General features: G+C 40.3%; 1 protein-coding gene across 1 annotated transcript in view; it reads right to left on the bottom strand.

Moving 5' to 3' along the window:
* Positions 1-16,233: 16,233 nt before the first annotated feature.
* The window catches only part of MACROD2 (mono-ADP ribosylhydrolase 2), a 2,149,518-nt gene continuing 2,143,013 nt past the window's right edge, over positions 16,234-22,738 (bottom strand). Inside the window, exon 18 of the mRNA XM_065919545.1 lies at positions 16,234-16,348. The gene's annotated coding sequence lies outside the window, so the exon portion shown is untranslated. The remainder of the gene's footprint in view (positions 16,349-22,738) is intronic.

Raw genomic sequence — 22,738 nt, 5'->3', positions numbered from 1 at the left:
CACCAGGGAACCTCTTCTATATGCAAGTCCCAAGTCAAAGGCTTCACTTGGTATCAGTCCAGCTCCCTCAGACTGCATTGACGTCGATTCACTTTCAAAGTTGGATCATGTCCCTCCTTTGAGTAACATCCCGTGAATGTCAACGCATCCTGCTCCAAGGCCGTCATGATGGGACCTGGCCTTCCTGGGACTCCAGGTTTTCCCTCACCCTCTCCCACTCACTTGCACTGGCAGCTCTCCGGGCTCCTGCCTTTACTGCTCCTTCCCCCGGATGCCCTGCCTTCAGATGGCTGCAGGGCTGGCAGCCTCTTCTCTTTCAGGCCTTCCCTCTCTGATCCTGCTCACTCCCCCAACCCCCACGCTCTTCACACCCCCCCCCCCCCCCCCATGGAGAAGATCTTCGCCTGTTTTGTTCCCCTTTGTTTCTCCGGAACCTAGAGAAGTGGCTGATACATAGCAGGGATTTAATATATGAACAAATGGATGAAAGAGTGGTTGAAAAAATTTAAAAAATAGCTTCATTGATGACAAAGAAGAGATTCACATTTATAAGGCTGAGTGCGTTTATTCTAAAATCTCTCTCTCTCTCTCTCTCTCTTTTCTTGACCAGCTGCCTAGGCTCCCATTGTGCAGATTGCTCCTCCATTTCTGACACCTTCCACTTTTCCAGTTCACCTGTCTCTTCTGCAGTGGGAAAGATGGCCCGTGAGATGAGGCAGGCAATAATTCTCTCTCCTTTCAACCGGAGCGGGGAGCAGATTGTCAGATACACATGCTTTCTTTTTTTATCCTTGTCACAGAAGCTGTAAAGAAAGTTTGGGTACCTGATGTGACCCTGGAAAAATCTTACTATGGTGGCGTCTTCAAGTTAGATTTCTCAGCTGGTGTCTAAGGAAGGAAGGAAGGAAACCAGATACCTACCTTTTATAAAACAAATAGCCACTGTTATTTCTGTATGCCAATCAATGTGCGTGTGTGTATGTGTGTGTGTAAAGTTTACCTTTACTAAAATTCTAAGTTGTAAATAATTCTCATTTTACAAATATGACATCTGAAATTTAGCTTGTCAGCAGGTAAACAACAGGACTGATATTTAAACTCAGGTGTTTTGATGCTCCAACCAGTACCCTTAATTATCTCCAGTATTTAGCGAACTGCCTATAATTAACAAGCTGGATTTAGAAAAGGCAGAGGAACTAGAGATCAAATTGCCAACATCTGTTGGATCATAGACCAAGCAAGAGAATTCCAGAAAAACATCTACTTCTGCTTCATTGACTATTCTAAAGTCTTTGACTATGTGGATCACAATAAACTGTGGAAAATTCTTCAACAGATGGAAATACCAGACTACCTCCCTCCTGAGAAACATCTATGCAGGTCAAGAAGCAACAATTAGAATCAGACATGGAGCAATGACAGGTTCAAAATTAGGAAAGGAGTACATCAAGGCTGTATATTGTCACCCTGTTTATTTAACTTATATGCAGGGTACATCATGTGAAATGCCAAGCTGATGAAGCACAAGCTGGAATCAAGATTGCTGGGAGAAATATCAATAACCTCAGATATGCAGATGACACCACTCTTATGGCAGAAAGTGAAGAGGAACTGAAAAGCCTCTTGATGAAAGTGAAAGAGGAGAGTGAAAAAGTTGGCTTAAAGCTCAATATTCAGAAAACTAAGATCATGGCATCCAGTCCCATTGCTTCATGGCAAATAGATGGGGAAACAATGGAAACAGTGATAGACTTTATTTTCTTGGGCTCCAAGATCACTGTAGATGGTGACTGCAGCCATGAAATTAAAATACACTTGCTTCTTGGAAGAAAAACTATGACCAACCTAGAAAACATATTAAGAAGCAGGACATTACTTTGCTGACAAAGGTCACTGTAGTCAAAGCTATGGTTTCTCCAGTGGTCATGTATGGATGTGAGAGTAGGACCATGAAGAAATCTGAGCTCCAAAGAATTGATACTTTCAAACTGTGGTGTTGGAGAAGACTCTTGAAAGTCCCTTGGACTGCAAGGAGATCAAACCAGTAAATCCTAAAGGAAAAGAAAGTGAAAGTGAAGTCACTCAATCGTGTCTGACTCTTTGCAACCCTGTGGACTGTAGCCTACCAGGCTCCTCCGTTCATGGGATTCTCCAGGCAAGAATACTGGAGTGGGTTGCCATTTCCTTCTCCAGGGGATCTTCCCAACCCGGGGATTGAACCCAGGTCTCCCGCGTTGCGGGCAGATGCTTTACCCTCTGAGCCACCAGGGAAGCCCAAATCCTAAAGGAATTCAACCCTGAATATTCATTGGAAGGATTGATGCTGAAACTCCAATATTTGGCCACCTGATATGAAGAGGTGACTCATTGGAAAAGACCCTGATGCTGGGAAAGATTGAAGGCAGGAGGAGAAGGGAATGACAGAGGATGGGATGGTTGGATGCATCACCGACTCGATGGACATGAGTTTGAGCAAGCTCCGGGAGATGGTGCAGGACAGGGAGGCCTGGCGTGTTGCAGTGTATAGGGTCACAGAGAGTTGGACACGACTGAGTGACTGAAGAGCAACAATAAGGAAGAAGGTGGCATCTTGTAGGATTGGGGGTTGCCTCAGGACCTGGAAGAACAGACAATCTGACTTTAGAAACTGAGGATTAGCTGCATACCTTCATCATCCTCCAGGTCTATTGACTCTTCCTTGCTTCTTATGCCGACCATTTCTGTGTCCTGCCGGATGGTGGTTCTCAAAGTGTGGCTTCCGGGGAAGCAAAAGCAACAGCACCTGGGAGGTGATAGAAGTGTAAACTCTTGCCTTTCCACTCCTGACCTCATGAATGAGGAACTCTGAGGCTGGGGTCCAGGAATTTGTGGTTTGTCAACCCTCCAGGTGATATTGATGGCCACTCAGCTTTCAAAATCCCTAACACAGTAAGTAAGTGGAAGAGTCATCTCTGGCTCCAGACTTCCTGTGTTCAAATCATAGCCCTCCTGATTACTGGTTCATCAACCTTGTGAAAAATACATAATCTCTTGGTGATTCAGTTGGATTATCTATGAAATGGGAATATTGACAGCATCTATCTCATTGTTGTCAAGAGGAAATGAGTGAACATATACAAAGTGATTCGAACAATGAATAACATTGATATTAGCTATACGTATCATACTCTTTCCATATTTATAAAACTTTCTGTTTGAAAAAAAAAAGAACAACCCCCTCCTCCCAGCTCTCCTGGATCCTTTAAAGAGGACCCAGCATCCCTGGTGCTATTGTGACGACTGCCAGGCTAGGATGCTCATGAGTTTTGGTTGGACTGGATGATGCCAGCACCCAGCGTCAGGTAAGGTGGAGCCACAGCATTTCCATTTGCTTCAGGTAGAACTTGGATCTAGGCAGTGGCAGCAGGAACATTTGGTCACCAAATGCTGTATTCCTGTATCTTTGGTCTCTGTAGAGTCCTGTGTACCAGATCCGAGCTCTTCAACAGTTGTCTGCAAAATGAACGATGATTACTCAAGACACAGTGATATTTACCAAGTGTTTGCTTCCCAACTCACTATGCAGAATCAAATGATTCAGATGAGATAGAAGGGACTGAATGCCAAAATGAACTGGAAATGGCTTCAGAGCAGAGCATTTGGAAGCCGATTGCTATTCAGAGCACAGCCCAGCCTCGTCTGAAGGCCAGGGATGAGCAGGACCCTTCTCTGGAACGTTTCAGGAAGCTGCACTTATAACTGAGGCCCTCTCTCCTTACTGTCTGAACTCAGTGTGGTATGACTAACCTGGCTGGCTCATCCATTTTCCTGGGGATGTGGCGAGAGGGAGGGGATTGAGCACGGAGGGCTATCTATAGGAGAGAAGTGTGACAAAGCTATTCAGAGGTTTATCTGGAACATTAAACAATGAGGAATAGCCAAGAACATTTAAAAATGAAGGTGGTGGAGGCACTGAATTTTCCTTAATAGACATCAGCGCATATTGTAAACTACATTAATAGTAACAAAGTGGCACTAGAGAAACCAAAGGAAGACATAGCCTAGAAAATAGGTCTTTGTATAAACATAAAATAAATGTGTTTTAAAGAAATAAGCTCAAGGCAATGGGTTGCAGATGTATTATTTAATAATTGGTGCTGGGGATATTTTCGAAGTTACTTAATTAAATTACTTTTCATCAGCTAACAAGTACCAAAATAAATTTAAGGCACATTAAAGATGTAGATGTAAAAATGGATATCTAAAAAAAAAAAAAAAAGAAAAAATATAGGTGAGCATCTGGAACAGTTCCCTGTCTCTAGGCAGAGAAAGATGTTTCCCTTTCAAAAGCTGTGCATTTTCAGACCTTGAAAAATCAGACACACACATTTCCCTTGGACCTTGCCTTCTTTTAATTTGAACAAGTGATAGAGGCCAGTCCAAGTCTCATTCTGTTACCTCCTTATGTTTCTAACCAAGACAGTGCAGAACAACCTTTCCTCACAACATCATTAAGCCCTCCTCCCAACATGAGTTTGCTTTGATCAGCTAAAATGGCCAGACCTCATGTTCTCCCTAAGCCTGTGCAGCTCACTTGCTCTTGGGCAGTGGAAAAAGAGGGCAGTATGTCTACGTCTCAAAAGAGGGAGTTGTTTTGCTTCCAAGGCAGAAGCAAGGTGGTCATCAAACATGTTTCATTTTCCTGCTGGATGCTTGGCCAACCCACATTTTCCAGGAAGTAGAGCAGGGCCAGGTGACTGACTCATGGGCAACGAAACATGGACAGCAGTTGGCAATCTCTTCTATGCTTGGCTCCTCAATCTCTGTTCTCTCTCCTTGTTTCATGGTGATCTTGGAGAAAACACGCCAAAGCTCAACAGCACCACAGGGGGGAGAAGCCAGGGGTCCCTGTCACTACCTGTAGGAAAGCTGCCCAGCTTGCAAGGGGCCGTGATGCAAATGAGAAGTCAACCTTCATTGTGTTCACCCACTGGGATGGTGTCTTCTTAGAGTAGTCTAGCCAATCTTTCCTCCTGTGACCCCTGTCATCACCCACCCTTGGGTGAAAAGATGGACCACAGTAACATCAAAGCATCATACTTGCTTTGTTTGAGGCAGGATGAGTGAACAGACCCCGTTTAATCTCATTCTTCTTCTCCTCCTCTTCCTTTTCTTCTTTCTTTGAGTAGAATGTGGGCATACTTTCTGAACCAAAGGGAGTTCTCACAATAATTTTGCAAACATTTTTAGCCCTCCCACTTGTTCTTATACTTGTCTTCTGCAACAGGGTACAGAGCCATTAACTTGCTTAAGACCTACAGTTTAATTTTTTCTCCTCTCTCTATTTTTTCCCCCAAAAGAAAGAAAGAAAAGAAACCCAGTTAGGTGGTCATCAGTGTGATAACAGGGAATTTGCCAAGGATTTCCCAGAACAAAGTATTGAGCATAATTTCTTCATTTGTTCAACAAATATTTAATGAGCACTTATCGTGTGACCAGTATTACCTCAATGCTTGGGGTTCTTCAGTGAATAAGACAAAAAAATTCCTGCCCTTGTTGAGCATCTTTTCCTGATGGAGCCAGGAGGGCTTTTCAATAGTTCCTTGTTTTAATAAGTAGTAGATTATACAGTTTATTAGAAAGTGGTGTCATGGGAAATGGGGGAAACATAGAGCCCACGAGGAGGGCCAGAGCTCTCTGCAGCATTTGCGAGGACGGTCATGATATGTATCCCTGGGAAAACTTTGAAATGACTCCAAGGAGGTGCACAAACTACCCACATGTATATCCAGAGAAAGGGAATACTAGAAGAGCTAGGCTAGAGCTCTAAGCGAGGAGCTTGGCTGGTCTACTCGAGGGGGTCAGTGTGACTGGGATAGTGAAGCCCACGGGAAGAGAAGGAGGAGATGATTTTGTGTGTATGTGTAGGGGGGTAAGATGGTGTGTGTGATACCATGGGAGACCCTCGAGATATTTTAAGAATTTTATTCTTTAATTTGGGAAATCAGAGCATCATTCAGCAACAAGATTTGGAAACCTAACTCAAAATTGCTTAAAAAGGGAATTTATTGGCTCACAGAACTGAGCCAGGAGAAAAGCTACCCAAATCTCCAGCTTCATATATTCACTGAGACATGTGAATTTCTCTCTTTCAGTAACCACATATGGTTACCACATATGGTCTTAGGGAAGCTACTTATTGGTTCAGTTTGGGTCACATGGTTCTTTCTCAACCAACCATGGAAGGCAGGAATATTAAATCCTGTAATTGGCTAGTCTGGATCCATGTCTGTCCCTTCTAGAGAGGAGAGTTGAAAGGTCAGTTTCAGAAAACGCAAAGTTTTCTACCAAGCTGAAAAGCTTCATCACCTGAAGAAACAGGAGTGCACAGCAAGCAAAAATAATAAATGTCAGCTACAGAAGCGATGAAAGCCAGTACAAGGGGAAAGAGACTTGACAGCATCAAAGCATAAAAAGAAGTCTGCATGTCAGAAAATGTCCTGGTCAGACTTACAAAACAAAGCACAAGTAGGAGGTTACACGGAGGAAATATGACAAAGGATACCTTCATATAGAAATAGTGCAGAAATATCTATTGAAAAATCAAAATTCCAAAGGACAGATGACCAAATATCATGAGCAGATGAATTTCTCATCAGGGACAGATAACCAAATATCATGAACAGATGAATTTCTCATCAGGAACTATGTACAAATAGCTGACAGAAATCTGTCCAACCTTACTAGTAAGTGAAGAAATGTTATTTAAGATAATAACAAGCCATATTTCACACTATTTTTTAGTTCCAGTGTTTGTACGATCCTAAAGATCACTAGGGTTGTACCAAATAGAAATTCTCATTTTCTAATTGCTAGCAGTATAGCTTTGCAAACTAACTTGGTGATAAGTATTGAGTGTTCCTGAATCCCAGCAGTCCTCTTCTGGAATGTACCCTGATGAAGATAACAGTTTCTGACCAATAGTGTTCATTACAGTTGCATTTAGAATAGGAAAACCCATCAAGTATCATAGAATAGGGAGGTGATCATATAAATTCAGGCAAAAAGATGAAGTGATATTAGATGACTGGAAAATCCTTGCTTGACAAGAATGTGCTTGTGACACAACCAAATGAAAAAAGGGGTACACCATATGATTCAATTATGAAAATGCTATGAAAATAAAGAAAAGTGAGAGTATTACCCGTGATCTTTCCTAGACTTTTGATGATTTGTATGTGCTATTTTAAAAGTTCGTTTATTGTGGCTGTGCTGGGTCCTCATTGCTGTGCGGGCTTCTCTCTAGTTGTGGCAGGTGGGGGCTACTCTTGGCTGCCTTGTGTGGGCTTCAGGAGTTGTGGCACCTGGGCTCGATAGATTGTGGTTCCTGGGCCCTAGAGCACAGGCTCAATAGTTGCTTTCGGCATGTGGGATCTTCCGGGACCACGGACTGAGCTGGCGTTTCCTGCATTGGCCGGCAGATTCTTTACCACTGAACCACCAGGGAAGCCCTACACATACTATTTTGATGAATAGACACACAGACATAGATAGTTAGCTTGGGGGCTTTTTGATGTCTTGTCTCATATGTGCTATGAATTTGTTTTATGTAGGTTTTCTGCTTCCTGTTGCATTTTTACTGAAAAAAATCCATTTCCATTAGGTTGTTATTGGTTATATAGTTAGTATAAAATTTAATTGTACTTAACTTTCCTATGTTGCTATCCTTTTGAAATTACTTATGATAGTTGCTGAAAATTTATATATTTTAATGGCTCTTCAAAGAACCAATAGATTTATTATAACATTTTGCTTGTATGTATTCCTCACTTTCTTTGGATTGTTTTCTAAAATTTGAATGCTTTCATGTTTTCCTTTTTTTACTATTTTAAGTGAAGAACATTTCAGATTGAATTTTCCCTAAGTATAGCTTTTAGTTTTATCCTACATTTTGTATATTTAGTGTTCATTTTTATATTCTAAGTAGTCCATCATTTTATTCTTGATATCTTCCTTGACAAAGTATTTAGGAAATTGCTTTTTATTTTTTTTTAGCAACTCTTAAATTTTTTTAAAAATTTTCTATTAGTGTATAGTTGGTTAACAATGTTGTTCTAGTTTCAGGTATATAGCAAAGTGATTCAGTTATACATGTATCTATTCTTTTTCAAATTCTTTTCCCAATTAGGTTATTACAGAGTATTTAGCAGAGTTCCCTGTGCTATACAATAGGTCCTATTGGTTATCTATTTTAAATATAGCAGTGTGTAAATATAGCAGTCAACCCCAAACTCCCAATCTATTTCTCCTGCTTTCCCCCTGGTAATCATAAGTTCATTCTCTAGTTTGTGAGTCTTTCTGTTTTAAATAAGTTCATTTGTATCATTTTTTTAGATTCCACATGTAAGTGATATCATATATTTGTCTTTTCCTGTCCGACTTACTTAGCTTAGTAATGATAATCTCCAGGTCCATCCATGTTACTGCAAATGGCATTATTTCATTCTTTATATGGCTGAGTAATATTCCATTGTATATATATACCACATCTGCTTTATTCATTAATCCATCTATGGACACTTAGGTTGCTTCCATGTCTTGACTATTGTAATTAGTGCTGCAATGAACACTGGAGTGCATGTATCCTTTTGAACCATGTTTCTCTCTGGATGTATGCCCAGGGGTGGGATTCCTGGATCATATGGTAGTTCTATTTTTAGTGTCTCAAGGAATCTCCATGCTGTTCTTACTAGTGACTGTACCGATCCACATTCCCACCAACAGTGTAGGAGGACTTCCTTTCCTGACATGCTGCAGTCTGTGGGGTTGCAGAGAGTCAGACACGACTTAGTAACTAAACAACAGCAATTTCTGCCTATGTTTTGCTCTAAGAATTTTATAGTTATAGGTCTTTAATCCATTTTGAGTTTATTTTTGTGTGTGGTGTCAAAAAATGTTCTAATTTCATTTTTTATGGGTTTCTGTCCAGTTTGTCTTGCACCATTTATTGGAGAGAATGCATTTTCTCCAGTGTATAGTCTTCTTTCCTCCTAGATTATTTGACCATAGGTGTGTGGTTTTGTTTCTGGACTTTGCATGGTGTTCCATTGATCTATATTTCTGTTTTTGTGCCAGTACCACACTGTTTTGAAGATGGTAGCATTGTAGTATGGTCTAAAGTTATGGAGCCTGATTCTTCCAGCTCTGTTTTTCTTTTTCAAGATTGTTTTGTTTTTTGTGCTTCCATGAATAAGATTGTTTGCTCTAATTCTGTGAAAAATAACATTGGTGATTTGACAGGGATTTCACTGAATCTGTAGAATGCTTTGAGAGTATAGTCATTTTTGACAATACTGATTCTTCCAATAGAAGAACATAGTATATTTTTGCATCTGTTTGTGTCATCTTCAATTTCTTTCATCAGCATCTTATAGTTTTCACAGTTCAGGTCTTTTGCCACCTTAGGTAGGTTTATTCCTAGGTATTTTATTCTTTTTGATGTAATGGTAAATGGGACTGTTTCTAATCTTGTATTGTTAGTGTATAGGAATACAAGAGATTTCTGTGTATTAATTTTGTATCCTGCAACTTTACTGAATTCATTGATGAGCTCTAGTAGTTTCTCATAGTATCTTTTAGGATGTATAGAATCATGTTATCTGTTTCCAACAAGTCTTACAAATCAGGAAACTGCATTTAAGATATTTTATCACGGCTAAAATTCAGCTTTTGTTGCTAGTTTTATTGCATAGTGATTAGAAGAAAGGCCTTCATCTATATGGGTCAGTTGGGTAGGGCACACAATAATTTTGGTGTCAAGAAGTGGCTTCAGGAAGACTTTTAAACCTCGGATCTCACTAAATATTTATCCCTAAATTAGCATTTTAAACTGAAAAAGACTGAGATACCTTTTATTGACCAATTAAATTCTTTTCCCACAATCACCTCTAACCAGTTGGATAGAAGCTTAGAAATAAGGCAAGCTCATATTTTTGGTGTGTGTGTGTGTGGGAGAAAGTTGCATTATATTGCCCACCTGAGTTGAGACATATGAATATTTATTTCTCTCATGTAAACAAACAATTACAAGTAATTCTAACTGTTCTGACGTAGCAAATATGGCATTCAGTAGGTAAGGACATTGGGAAGGGGGATCTCCTTTGATATAAGGTAGTTGGGGGAAGGCACCTCTAGGAAGTGACATCACAGCTGAGATCTCAAGGATGAACATGAATTTAGCCAATTCTGGGAATGGATAGAAGGTCATTGTACTGCCAGTTTTGGGAGCCAGTTTGACAGATGATACTGGAAAGGCAGATCATGCCACTCCTTGGACTTTTTATTTAAAGACTTTAATGGCAGACATATCAGTTAGAATAGCCTAGGTTAGGCTTGGGTAATATGGTGCCCAGATCTCAAAACACAGTTTCCTTCTTACTCCTGTCACCTTCTCAGTGTAACTTGGCTGAAACTCAACTTCACATCTTCTTCACTCCAGGTTCTAGGCTGACAGAGCAGCCTGTCTGAGAAGTTGCTGGTCATTTTGGTAGAGGGGAAAAATGAGCATGAATTTTCAAGCTTCTGCCTGAAATGACATATGCTATCTCTGCCCACATATCATTGGCTGAAGCAAGTTATATAAAGTCCAGTTTCAGTGGGGCAAGGAAGAGTTCTCCTCCCCCAGTGAAGGGAAGTGCCTGTTGGTATAATTCTCTATCCCCTTCGAAATCTATTCCTCCTGTGCACCTTACCCAAAAAATAGGGCTACACCCCTTTCTGATTTAGTCACAGATTCACTCTCTTACCAGAGAAACAACTGCTTTAAAAGATTTATACCAAGTGTTGGTATTTCGTGTGCAAATGGCAAACTGCCCATTTCTCTAAATTTAATAAAATAGTTTTCTCTCATCCTAATGGGTCCTTAGCGTCAACTTCAGTAGAAAGGATTTCATATTTCCTACCCAAAGGTGGTTCATTGTTCACTTACTAAGTGGTGTCCGACTCTTTGGGACACCATGGATGAAGCATGCCAGGCTACCCTGTCCTTCACTATCTCCCAGTCCACTGAAATTCTTATCCATTGAGTTGGTAATGCTGTCTAATCATCTGATCATCTGCCACCTTCTCCTCCTTTTGCCTTCAATCTCTCCCAGCATCAGAGTCTTTTCCAGTGAGTCATCTCTTCACATCAGGAGGCCAAAGTATTAGAGCTTCTGCTTCAGCATCAGTCCTTCCCATGAATATTCAGGGTTGACTTTCTTTAGGATTGATTGGTTTGATCTTCCAGTCATAAGGAGTTGATGATCTGAGCCGCAGTCAGCTCCAGGTCTTGTTTTTGCTCACTGTATAGAGCTTCTCCAATCTTCAACTGCAAATAATATAATCAATCTGATTTTAGTAGAAAGGATTTCATATTTCTTACTCAAAGGTAAGGACTGTTTATTCATTTGGTGGAGAGTCTTGAGCCGGAGAAAGGGATATTTGCCTACAGTTTCAAGTAGAATATAAGGCAAATAATTTACAAAGTGTTTTTCTCAATGGCAAAGTAGAATATCTTGGCATTTTATTCATGTTTAAATTTGGAAGAGAGTTCAGGGGATGAATTAGTATTTATATCTTTCAAACCAAGGAATGGAGGTATTTGTTTCTCAAAGCCCCACGCTGGGCCAGAATTCTGCCAAGAACAGTATAAACGAGTATCATTACCCTTTTAGTCCCGAGAACCGCCAGCGAAGTTAAATGCTCTTCAGTGACATCTTTTAAAGGTAAAGGGGCAGAAGTGGGGGAGAAACATACGTGATGGGCAAAGAGCCGAAAAGTTGAATGTAGATTTAAAAACACAACAAGCTGTATTTGGCCATGGTATCATAATGTCAAATCATCTGTCTGCCACTTTGAAGTATTTGTGTTGGGGTTGCCCATTGTGAGAGAAGACTGTCCTGCCTACAATTTTCTTCTCATCAGACTCGTTTATTACTGAAAAAATGTCCCTTTGGTACAGCAGGTTAAGAAACCTGATTCTGCTTTAACTATTAAGGTTCTGGCTTTGTTGGATAAAAGAGCCGACCTTCTTTATTGCCTTCTAGAACAATACACTTGATAGCTCTTCCTCTGTAGGAGATAGAGGGAATTAAACGTGATGGAATACAGATTTCCATTTTCAAAAGAACTTTCAAAAACCCATAGTGGTTTTTGCAGCTTCGTTGCCAGTGTCTTAACAATTTTGTAATTCAGTCATAATTCTGTCAACAGGAGGCTGAGGAGGATAGTGGCTACAGCTGTCACATAGCCAGAGTGGCTATGTGACATAAAAGCTGCTCAAAAAGAATTCCAGTAATGGATGATGGGTTCTATAGGATGGGCCAATGTTCATGGAACCATTGGCTTTATCTCAACAACATATATCTTCACCTCAGAGGCTGTTGCTACGGTAATTAACTACTTAGCATTCAGAGAAAAATTATACATTAGGTTTTAAGTCTGTTCAAACTTCTGTATAGTTTAATTTTGAAAAACATGGGCACACCATTGATCAGTCTTAGTAGGGAAAGTTACAGTTGACTTGCAGGGGCAATTTTAAATACACATATTTGCAACCAGATATCTGCTGTTAAATGAACAGTTTTGAGTCATTAACTGCTCACAGCTAAGGAACAAATTTCACAAAACACGGATAATTCCACCTTATCCTCTCAAACAAATTTTATTCATATTCTGCTCTAACAAATATAGCATGAAGGCAACAGTTGTTTAAGTTTCTTAGTGTATGGCACGGATGAAAAGAAACAAACATATTCAGAAGCAGTCCAGTGCTGAAATGCTGGTTTAACAAAAGAGGCACGTATTATTCTATTTAGCAGTTTATACCAGATCTCAGAAGACATTTTTTTTTCCTTGCAAGCAACAGACTACATTTATTTGCATTAAGTAAAAACATATCTTGATCAAGAAAATTACTTTTTTTCTGATTTTCCTTTATATCACAAATGTCAGGGTAAGGCAAATCCTTAATGAATTGTATGATAAAAACCCTATTCCCCAAGAAAATATATTGAACATATTCTGCTAACTTTGTTATTTTTCAAAGCAAAGCTGACATGCACCACATACAGAAAAATGTCATTTCAAATCGAGTGCATCAAGCAGAGCTGTATTAATTCACAAAGAGGCTTTTCAGTGTTTCATAGAAAGATGTACAATTAGCTGTGATGACTAATAGGTGACCCAGTGTCACAGACTGTGTTTCAGATGCCTCCTTTTTAAGCTTTTGTGAAGGAAGGCTTGTCCATCACTTGAGTAGTTACCAGCTAGAGGACAGACCCTTTGTCTCTCCTACAATGAGTACCTTTTTAAATAGAACTATTATGTGGAAAGCCCACCTCCATCCTCTGTATGCAAACAGGACTTAAATAAGGGGCTATTTGCCTCCTACTCTCCTTCCTATAAACCCTTGAGTCACCTAGCCTGGCTAGAGTGTGGTTGGAAACTGACGTCCAGAATTCATGTTTGGAGAATGAATCAGTCTGGCAAATTTTCCATTGCACAGTTTGTACAATGACAGCACCAGTGAGATAAAGGTTTCCTGCGTTGTGGGTATCTTCCATGTGGCCAAAAGCTAGATTTTTAATGTTTTACTATTGAAATAGAAATTTGCTTCATTGTTTGTTCTAAAGCATAAAATCTTCTAGCCAAACAGCAAACCAAAAGCAGAATGAGGGGAAAAATGAAAACACAGTCTAATCATAAAGTAGAGTGTAAACCAATTCGGGAGCAGGGTTGATGGTTTTTACTTCTCACTCAGTGTCCCGGATGCAGAGCCCACTTTCTTTTTCTTTAATTTTCAGGCAGAGAACTCCTTCATCTCATTGATACCCACCCACATTGAAAACTGAATGAATGACTGTCATTGACATCAAAAGGAACACCAGGACAGAAATACTTCTGATCCCTACTGTTCCTGCCAGAGACATTAGATCTTTGTCCATTAAAAAAAAAAAATCCCCATCCTTCTTGCCACCTCATGTTGTTTTCCTCCATTACTCATTACTCAGCATGAGTAGCACTCACGCTTGGGATTCACAGGAAATAATGTCCTCCTGGTAGATTTCGCTTGTCAAGTACTAGGTTGGCCAAGAAGTGCATTCAGGTTTTTCTGTTACATCATATGTAAAACCTGAATGAACATGTTGGCCAACCCAACACTTCACAAGAACGATGGCGCCTGTCAGCTAAGTCATACAGATGATGTGAAATATAGAAGCTGTCTGTATTCCCGTGGCATCATTGCTTGGATTAGTTAAAATGAGGCTTTTCCTTGGTTTTCTAGAAAGCAGTGTCTAATAGCAGTAGAGCACACATAAGTTTCTGTATCAAACTGTGGGATAATGGCAGAAGGGGAAACAGCCGTGTTCCAGAATCATGACATCACTTAAATGTCACTGCTAGGTTGATGAGCCACTTTAAAAACAACAACAACAGCAGAGGGTGTTAAAACATATTACATAGGTAGAAATACAACTTATTATTCCAAGAGGCCAAATAAGCCATCAAATAAGGCAACAAATTCAGAAAAGCCAAAACAAAATTCATAGGAAGACAAGAAAGTGAAATTTTCTTTAGAGGAAGGAGCAAAACTGAAGACCTCCATGGAATATGTAGAAAGCAGAGCCCCTGATTATTGTAGAAATGCTCCATTTGATCCATTCCTTTTCTCCCTCTACTAAGAAAAAAATATGCAGTTAACTTACATAAGGAAAGCCCTAAAGCCCTCATAAGGAAGATGGGTTTAAGAAGATGGAGAGAGGGGGACAAATGGAGAAAGTGTCATCAACATATACACAGTACTGTGTGCAAAATGGACAGCTGAAGGGAGGCATGGCAGAGGGAGCTCAGTCTGGCCCTCTGTGATGACCCAGATGGCTGGATGGGGGCAGGGGATGGGGGCACCAGAGAGTGGGGGTATATGTGTAATTATGGCTGATTCCACTGTTGTACGGCACAAACCAATACACCGGTGTAAAAAATTAAAAAGCAAAAACCAGGAAAAAAAAAAAGAGACATGCAAGAAATAATGGGAGTTTCCACAGGGACGGGCAGACTGGTCTTAGACCGGGGAGGCAGGCTTCTTGCCTTCTGAGGGTTCTATCCTGTTGGCTCTGGGACGATACTTGTGACAACCTCTGACGTCTTCCCGCGCCCTTAATCCCTTGTGCCCACTGTATCAGGGACATCTTGGCTTATTAGTCCCGCTGCTTCCCTTCCATGCCTGCTGGGGGAGAGGACGGCCATCAAATTAGTCTTGAACTTGGCGTGAACAAAGCGCACCATTTAAATGCAAACCAGGGAGCCAGAACTGCAAGCAAGGCCTCTAATTGCCTCCAAATTCAAAGGAGAATCTGCTCTGTGGGTCATCAGTCCTTGGGTAAAAACAAGATGTTCTTTTATGGAAAGCAGATGTATGAAGATTTCAAGGAGAACTTTTTGGCAGCAGTCTCCTTCTCAACTAAAACGCCTAGAAAAGTGCCCTTAGAATTGTGTCCCAAGGAATCACTTCTCCCTGAGCGAAAGACACAGTTAAAGACTTCCTGAATCAGGTGAGCTCTGCTGAAAGTCAGGGTCAGACAAGGACGCACCTGCCTCTTGTTACCAAGGAGGAGACCAGGGTCCATCCGCCTGCCTTGTTATGCCTCTGGTCTGCTCCGGATTAAACCCTGCCTTCGTATTCCGCCTTAGAGCCTCATGGAACAGTGTTGGACCTTGGGAATCCCTGAATAAAAGACCATTTGCAACCGATCATCCTGACCTTTTTCCAAGCGATTTCTGAGGGTTTTGCCCATTTTCTGTCCTGCCTCCTTCCTCTGTGGATTCTACGGATAGAGGGTTTGATGTTTCTTCAAATGCAGCTTATCAGTCACCTTCCTTCTCTCTCTTTTTTTTTTTTTTTTTTTGGGAGAAATCACTGTACCAACCAGCTTTGTGAAATAACCGAGAAAGCAGACAGGGACCAGAACACACTTGTGTGTTACACGTGCCACTGCGACCCCGGGGCGGACTTGGGAGAAGAAAAGACAGAAACGACAGGGATAGCGCCTGAAAGTTGCATTCACGTGGGTCCCCCACCAAATGAAAGAAAACTTTTTTTTTCTTTTTCTTTTTTTTCCTTTCTGCAGGTAAACAGAACAAAATGCAGCTGGAGAAATGAGAGCAAAGGGTTCCCCGTCCTTCGGTGGGACTCGCCCCCCCCACCCCCACCCGCCTGCACAGTGCACGTGCGCGCCGGCGTCTTTCTGCACCTCCCCGGGCCAGGAGGCCTGCACTCAGGACTGTCATTCACTGCCATCGCGCTGTCCCTCTGCTTCATCGCGTGCCCCTGCCGAAGACAAGGAGAAGCCATTTGTTAAAGATATCTTCACAGGGTGAGCAAGGAGTATCTTTTAAATACAGCCATTTAAATGTTTCTCACCCTTTAAACGTGCCTAGAAAGATGTTTAATTATCAGAGAGCTTGGGCTATCTGAGCTGTCATTGGTAGCATGGAGAATCTTTAAAGACCATATAAATCATTGTTAATAAAGGTACGCAACATGGACAACTTGCTGATAGGGGAGATTAACTCAAGTCTTCAAAGTATTATTTGAAACACTGAATCTTGAAGCCATAGGTCCTCTTTTCTTGGCCCTAGAACTTCTTGTTCCAGTTTCCAGGGCTCAACATAGAAACAGTAAAAATGTACATGCTGCTGGTTTGCAACAGACATGAATGGTCATCCCACTGCTTTGAGATCGTACTTATTAAGTAGGCATTTGCTGTGTTCTCCACTTGTGAAAGAATGCTAAGATATCCTGCTTTAGAATGTAACTCCATGGCTAATTCATGTCAATGTATGACAAAACCCACTGCAATGTTGTGAAGTAATTAGCCTCCAACTAATAAAAATAAATGAAAAAAAAAAAAAAAAGAATCTATAGGGAAATGCATAGATCACAAGTATACTGCAAAGTCTTTTGAAAAATGCATTTAACCTACACCACTACCAAGACATAAAACACTCCTATTGCCCCCAGAAAGTTCTCATTTCAATTATGAACCCTACTCTTTTGTAAAATTTATTTTAATTGGAGGCTAATTACTTTACAATATTGTGGTGGTTTTTGCCATACATTGACATGAATCAGCCATGGGTGGACATGTGCCCCCCTAATCCCGTCCCAAAACCCCCTCCCACCTCTCTCCCCATCCCATCCCTCAGGGTCGTCCCAGTGCACCAGCTTTGAGTGCCCCATTTCATGCATCGAACTTGGACTGGTGATCTATTTCACATGTGGTAATAGACATGATTCAATGCTATTCTCTCAAACCATCCCACCCTTGCCTTCTCCCACAGAGTCCAAAAGTCTGTTCTTTATATCTGTCTCTTTTGCTGTCTTGCATATAGGGTTGTCATTACTGTCCTTCTAAATTCCATATATATGCGTTAATATACTGTATTGGTGTTTTTTTTTTTTCTTTCTGATTTACTTCACTCCGTATAATAGGCTCCAGTTTCATCTACCTCATTATAACTGACTCAGATGTGACGAACCCTACTCTTGCTGGAACGAACAATTGATCTGATTTCTGCTACCATAAATTACATCTCGTCAAGGATGAATTGGAGATGATCTCTGAGCTAACTGTCTGTTCTAGTGTCCTATGAATCTTTAAAAAAATACTCTGAGGTGTTTATGTGTATGGAAAAGCAGTGTGGTGCTCATTGTAGACAATGTTTAAAATATCCAAAAATAGAAAAAGAATCTTGTATAATCCTTCTATTGATACTAACTTCTGTAATTAATGTTACACAGTATTTTCTTATATTTTCTATCTCCTTCTACCTATATAGAAAACCATTAATTTTAATAATGAAAATTGCAAACATGAAGGAAATTAGACGACAGTAAATATATCTAGAATATATTTACCATCCAGATTTAGCGTTAATATTTTTCAAATTTCCTTGCACTCTTTATTTAAAAAAATAAAACATGGATAAATTAAAATATTTACAGATAGTTTTGATTTATCTGTACATCATCTCTTCCCAGAGATTACTGAATCCTGATATTAGTGTGAATCTACAACATGCATGTTTTTATACTTTTACACACATGTATATTTACAAATAGACACAATAGGAAATATGTAGTGTTATGTGGTGTATTGTAAAATATACATAATTATTGTAGTCTTTTAAGCATTCATTAATATTGTTACAAATTTGTAATCAATATATGTTATGGTTTTCATTTGTGTTTACCATTCCCTTGGCTTGCAATTGTTTCCTACACCATACTCTTTTCTCTGGGCTCAATTTTCTTTTTACTGTTGTGCCTCCTTTGGTAGCTTTTAGAGAAAAGGTATGTGAGTAGCAAATCTTTCTTTTTTCCTGAAAATGACAAATGTCATTTTCTTAAATGATACTGAAACTAGTGAAGAACTCTATGTTGACCATTATTTTCATCCATGTTTTGAAGACTTAGAATTATTCCATTATCTCCTGACCTAAATTCTTGATCTTGGGAAATTGCTGTCCTTGCAATACCTATTTATTTGTGGTTAAGTCTTTCTCTTTAATTGTTTTAATTTTTCCTCTTTGTTGGTGTTCTGTAGTGCATAAGTGTGAATTTAATTTGTTTTGTTTGTGTCGGATCTTAGTTGCAGCATGCAGGACCTTCCATTTTTGCTGTGGTGTGAGGTATCTTTTAATTGTGGCATGCAGGGTCTTTAGTTGCAGCATGAGAACTAATGGTTGCAGCATGTGGGAGGCCTGTGGGATCTAGTTCCCTGGCCAGGGATGGAACCTGGGCCCTCCTGCATTGAGAGTGCAGGGTCTTAGCCACTGGACCACCAGGAAAGTCTTGTGAGTTTATTTTAAATATGCCCTTCTTGTAACTTATGATTATTCTTTTAACTCAAATTTTTTGACTTTCATCAATTCTGATAAATCCTTGGCAGTATCTTTCAAATACTATCAACATCTCCTTTTAGAGCTCTTGTTGAACAAAGAATGTCTTAGTCTGTTTCTACTCCTTATGTCTCCTCATGTGTCATTTACATCGCTATACATTGACTTGCTTTTTCCAAATTGTTAATTTTTCATAGTTTGCTGCTTTTTTACAGTTTTATGTCTACTTTTTATCTTTGTCACTTAAAGGTATTATTTTATGAAATCTTCAACATTACCCTCAAGTTCTTGTAGTGCTAATCATCCTGCAATTTTACCCATCAACTCTCATTCATAATAGATCATTTCCTTGTGTGTTTTATAAACTCATCTTTGGAAATTTATTTCTTCAGTAGGAATTCTGAAGGATAGTTTTACATTACATTTCCATTTGCTAACTTTCCCAGGGGGTCACACTGGTCTATAATTAAGTATAAATTAGTTTCTTGGTTTGTATATTACTGTATGACTTTAGATGGCATAAATTTGCGTTTCAAACACATGGTGTATATGTGTTTTCTGCTTACCATGGGGGCCTTTTCTTTCCCCATGGAGCACCCTAGGCCAGCTCAAGTCTCCTTGTTAACATCCTGAGCTGGGAACCCCAGATTTATTTATGTAGAGGCGTCAACTTCAGCTCCTTACCATGAGGGGCCCAAGGTCCAGGTGGGCATTAAAACCCAACCTTCTAGCCTTAGAGTCTATATCTGCACAACAACCAAACTGTAGTCCTGGGGGCAGCTGCATCTTCAGCTCACCAGATTATTGCTTTGGCCTCAAATTCCTCTTCGTTTTCGATAACTTTCATGTTCCTGAGCTATGTATTTTAAAAATATTTTTGTTACAGCTTATCTCTCATTTCTAAGCATTTGTATTGAGAGGGTTTTATATTTTTTCCACCTTTTCAGTCACCTGTTGCTACAAAACAAGCCACGCCAAAACACAGTGGCCCCCAAACTCACAACTTATTATTTCTAATGGTTCTATAAATTGGCTTGGGCTCAGGTGGGCAGTTCATCTACTCTAGGCGGCATCCACTGGGGTCTGAACATCCAAAATGCCCTCTCACTTTCTAAAATCTCTTTCCATGTGGCTGTCCCCATTCTGTACCACAGCTTGAGCTTCGTAGAGGGTGGCTGGATTCTAAAAGCAAGCATTCTGAGATCATAAAAAGTTACAAGGTCTCTTAAAGCCCACCCTGGAAGCCACACTTGGCCTGCCGTGTTTCCCCAGAACAAGGGTTCAGATTCCATGTGCATCTTTTGTTGTGGTTGTGGTTTAGTTGCTAAGTCGTGTCCAACTTTTTTGTGATATCATGGATTACAGCCTGCCAGGCTCCTCTGTCCGTGGGATTCCCCAGGCAAGAATACTGGAGTGGGCTGCCATTTCCTTCTCCAGGGGACCTTCCCTTCCCAGGGAAGATGAACCCAGGTCTCCTTCACTGGCAGGTGGAGGCTTTACCACTGAGCCACCTGGGAAGCCTGGAACCGTCTTTACATGCCCTCAAATACTTGTTGAAAAATTATTTTTACATTTCCACAGCACTCTATTGATTCATTGAACTGTTCCTCTGTTGTCATTTATGATATCCCTGATTTTCAAACAAATTATACAGCACTACACTTTCTTGTATTATGTCTTTGAACTCTAATTTTAATCCCATTTCACTGTATTTCATTAATTTTCTTGGAGGTATGATGCACAGAACTAAAGGCTCTTCCTGTTGCACTACCAATAACTGCTACAAACCCAGCTATGTAAGTATTTCTGTGGGAATTGATGAAGTTCCTTAGGTCATACTGTTTGCTGTGACAACTGTGTTCAGAAATGCACTATTTTTTAGGGAACAGCACTGTGTCAAAGAATTCTGTTCTGGAGGTATCTGAACTTCCATTGATCAGCTGAGTGACCCTGTGTGAGTCATTTCTTCCTGGAGTTGAAGGACTGCTCTGAAGAGGTAAGGGAGGAGTCAGGATATACTTTTGCAGCAAAGTTAAACTAATTTTGAACTTTAAGTTTTGACAACTTATTCACTTGGGTAAAGGTACGTAGGTAGATTCATGTTTATGGCCAAGGGATATATTTTGATATTAACCAAGGAAAACATACTTATTTTGGTATTTCATCTAGATATTGATCATACAGAAAAATAATAGTGTCTGTAAGAAAAAAAATCTAGATAAGCAGTCTGTAGTGTGTTGGCAGTGAAAGGGAAAAAAGGTAAGGCAGTACTGAAGAACTTGCATTTAAATTGTTCAGGTTTAGTCTCACTTCATTACTTTTTAATGGAAACTTCTCTACCATATCATTTCTGCAGCTTAGGATAATTTTAAATACATGAATAAGGTTAAAAAAAAGATGAAATGTTTGTAAGACCATGTTTGTATGAGTTTACATTTTTTATCAGTCCTATGCTGTATATGTATTGCACGAATGCTATTATAATTTAGTTTTAAATAAAGTTTAAAAATCATGACGGGAAGACAGCTGCCTGCTTTCACATATTCTCAAACTTTAGTCTGCCACCATGCTGGAGCTTGAGTCTGGTACAACTTGAACTTCTGGGAGAGTAGAGAAGCCTATGGAGAAGATGCTGGGAGGTGTGAATAAAACATTTTGCCTGCCATATTCCACCACCCTGACACTGAGCCCCAAGGGGACTTATGATGGGAAAGAACAGGGCAGTTCTTTCTGAATAGAAATAGATAAGGAGCATATCAAAGAAATAATTTCAATGAGCCCAGATTTTCGCATCTTCCCATATGTAGACAAGTGCTAAATTCATTACCTTGAGATGTCTGGTTTTCCTTAATTAATGGCAATCTTTTGATGTTTCAACTACTTGGTTTTTGTTGCAAAACTATGCATCCTGGCTCTTCCCTTGCCTCTTCAAAGCAACACCTCAGAGCTATCTGAGAGGTTGCCTCCTGGTCTTGAAGTCCTCAGACAGTTCACTGAATAAAACATAATTTTCAACTTTAAGGTTGTGCATTTTTTTCTTCCAGTTGACAGTTTTGGCAACCAAATGAAGGAGCCCAGAGCAGAGTTCCTCACCTGAGCTCTACCAGGGACCTCTGGGCCCGAACACCTCCTTGGGGAGTCCAGGTGACTTTTGGTGAGTCACTCCTGGTTTTCAGATCTCCTATTACTGGTTAGTGATGCTAAATTTTATGCAGTGGTGTTAAGCTCCTCTTTGGAGGAGTCAGTGGTCCTTGAAACTTAGTTTCAAGAAGAGGTACCTGGTTCATCCTCAGTGAAGGCACTGGGGAGATTTTACTCAGTTTAGACACTCAGGGGTTTTATTCTCAGTTGAAAGTCTGGGGAGATTTTGCTCGGATGCAAGAACACTGAGTAGGGTTGGACTGGGTGATTCGGGGAAGACTGGCCTGCTGTCTTTCCTTGAATTGCCTACCGTCATAGAATCCGTCAGCATGAAACCAAAAGCTCATGAGAGTCTCCAGCTCTGAAGAAGGGGACATCTCTTGGCTGGCAATGGCTTTCTCAGGCAACTGAGAAACTTAAAGGAGTGGTGGAGGCAAAGACATCATGCCATGTAGCTGTCCTTATAGGAAAATCCATTCGTTTTCATTAAAGTTTGCTCTGCTGGGGACATGAGCTCCCATGGTGGCCTTATACCACCAGAGAGAAAATGTGAGACATGTTAAGAGGAGCTGAAACTACTCTGGGGCAAATCCTGGAGGCATTAAGCTCACAAGTGGTATGTTAGCCCACCACCTGATCATCACTAGTAATTCTATTTTGACAAACCAACCTCTGA

The sequence above is a fragment of the Muntiacus reevesi genome, chromosome 2 (genome assembly GCF_963930625.1).
Source record: "Muntiacus reevesi chromosome 2, mMunRee1.1, whole genome shotgun sequence".
In the NCBI taxonomy this organism is placed as follows: Eukaryota; Metazoa; Chordata; class Mammalia; order Artiodactyla; family Cervidae; genus Muntiacus; species Muntiacus reevesi.
This window is presented reverse-complemented; position numbering and strand designations above follow the sequence as displayed.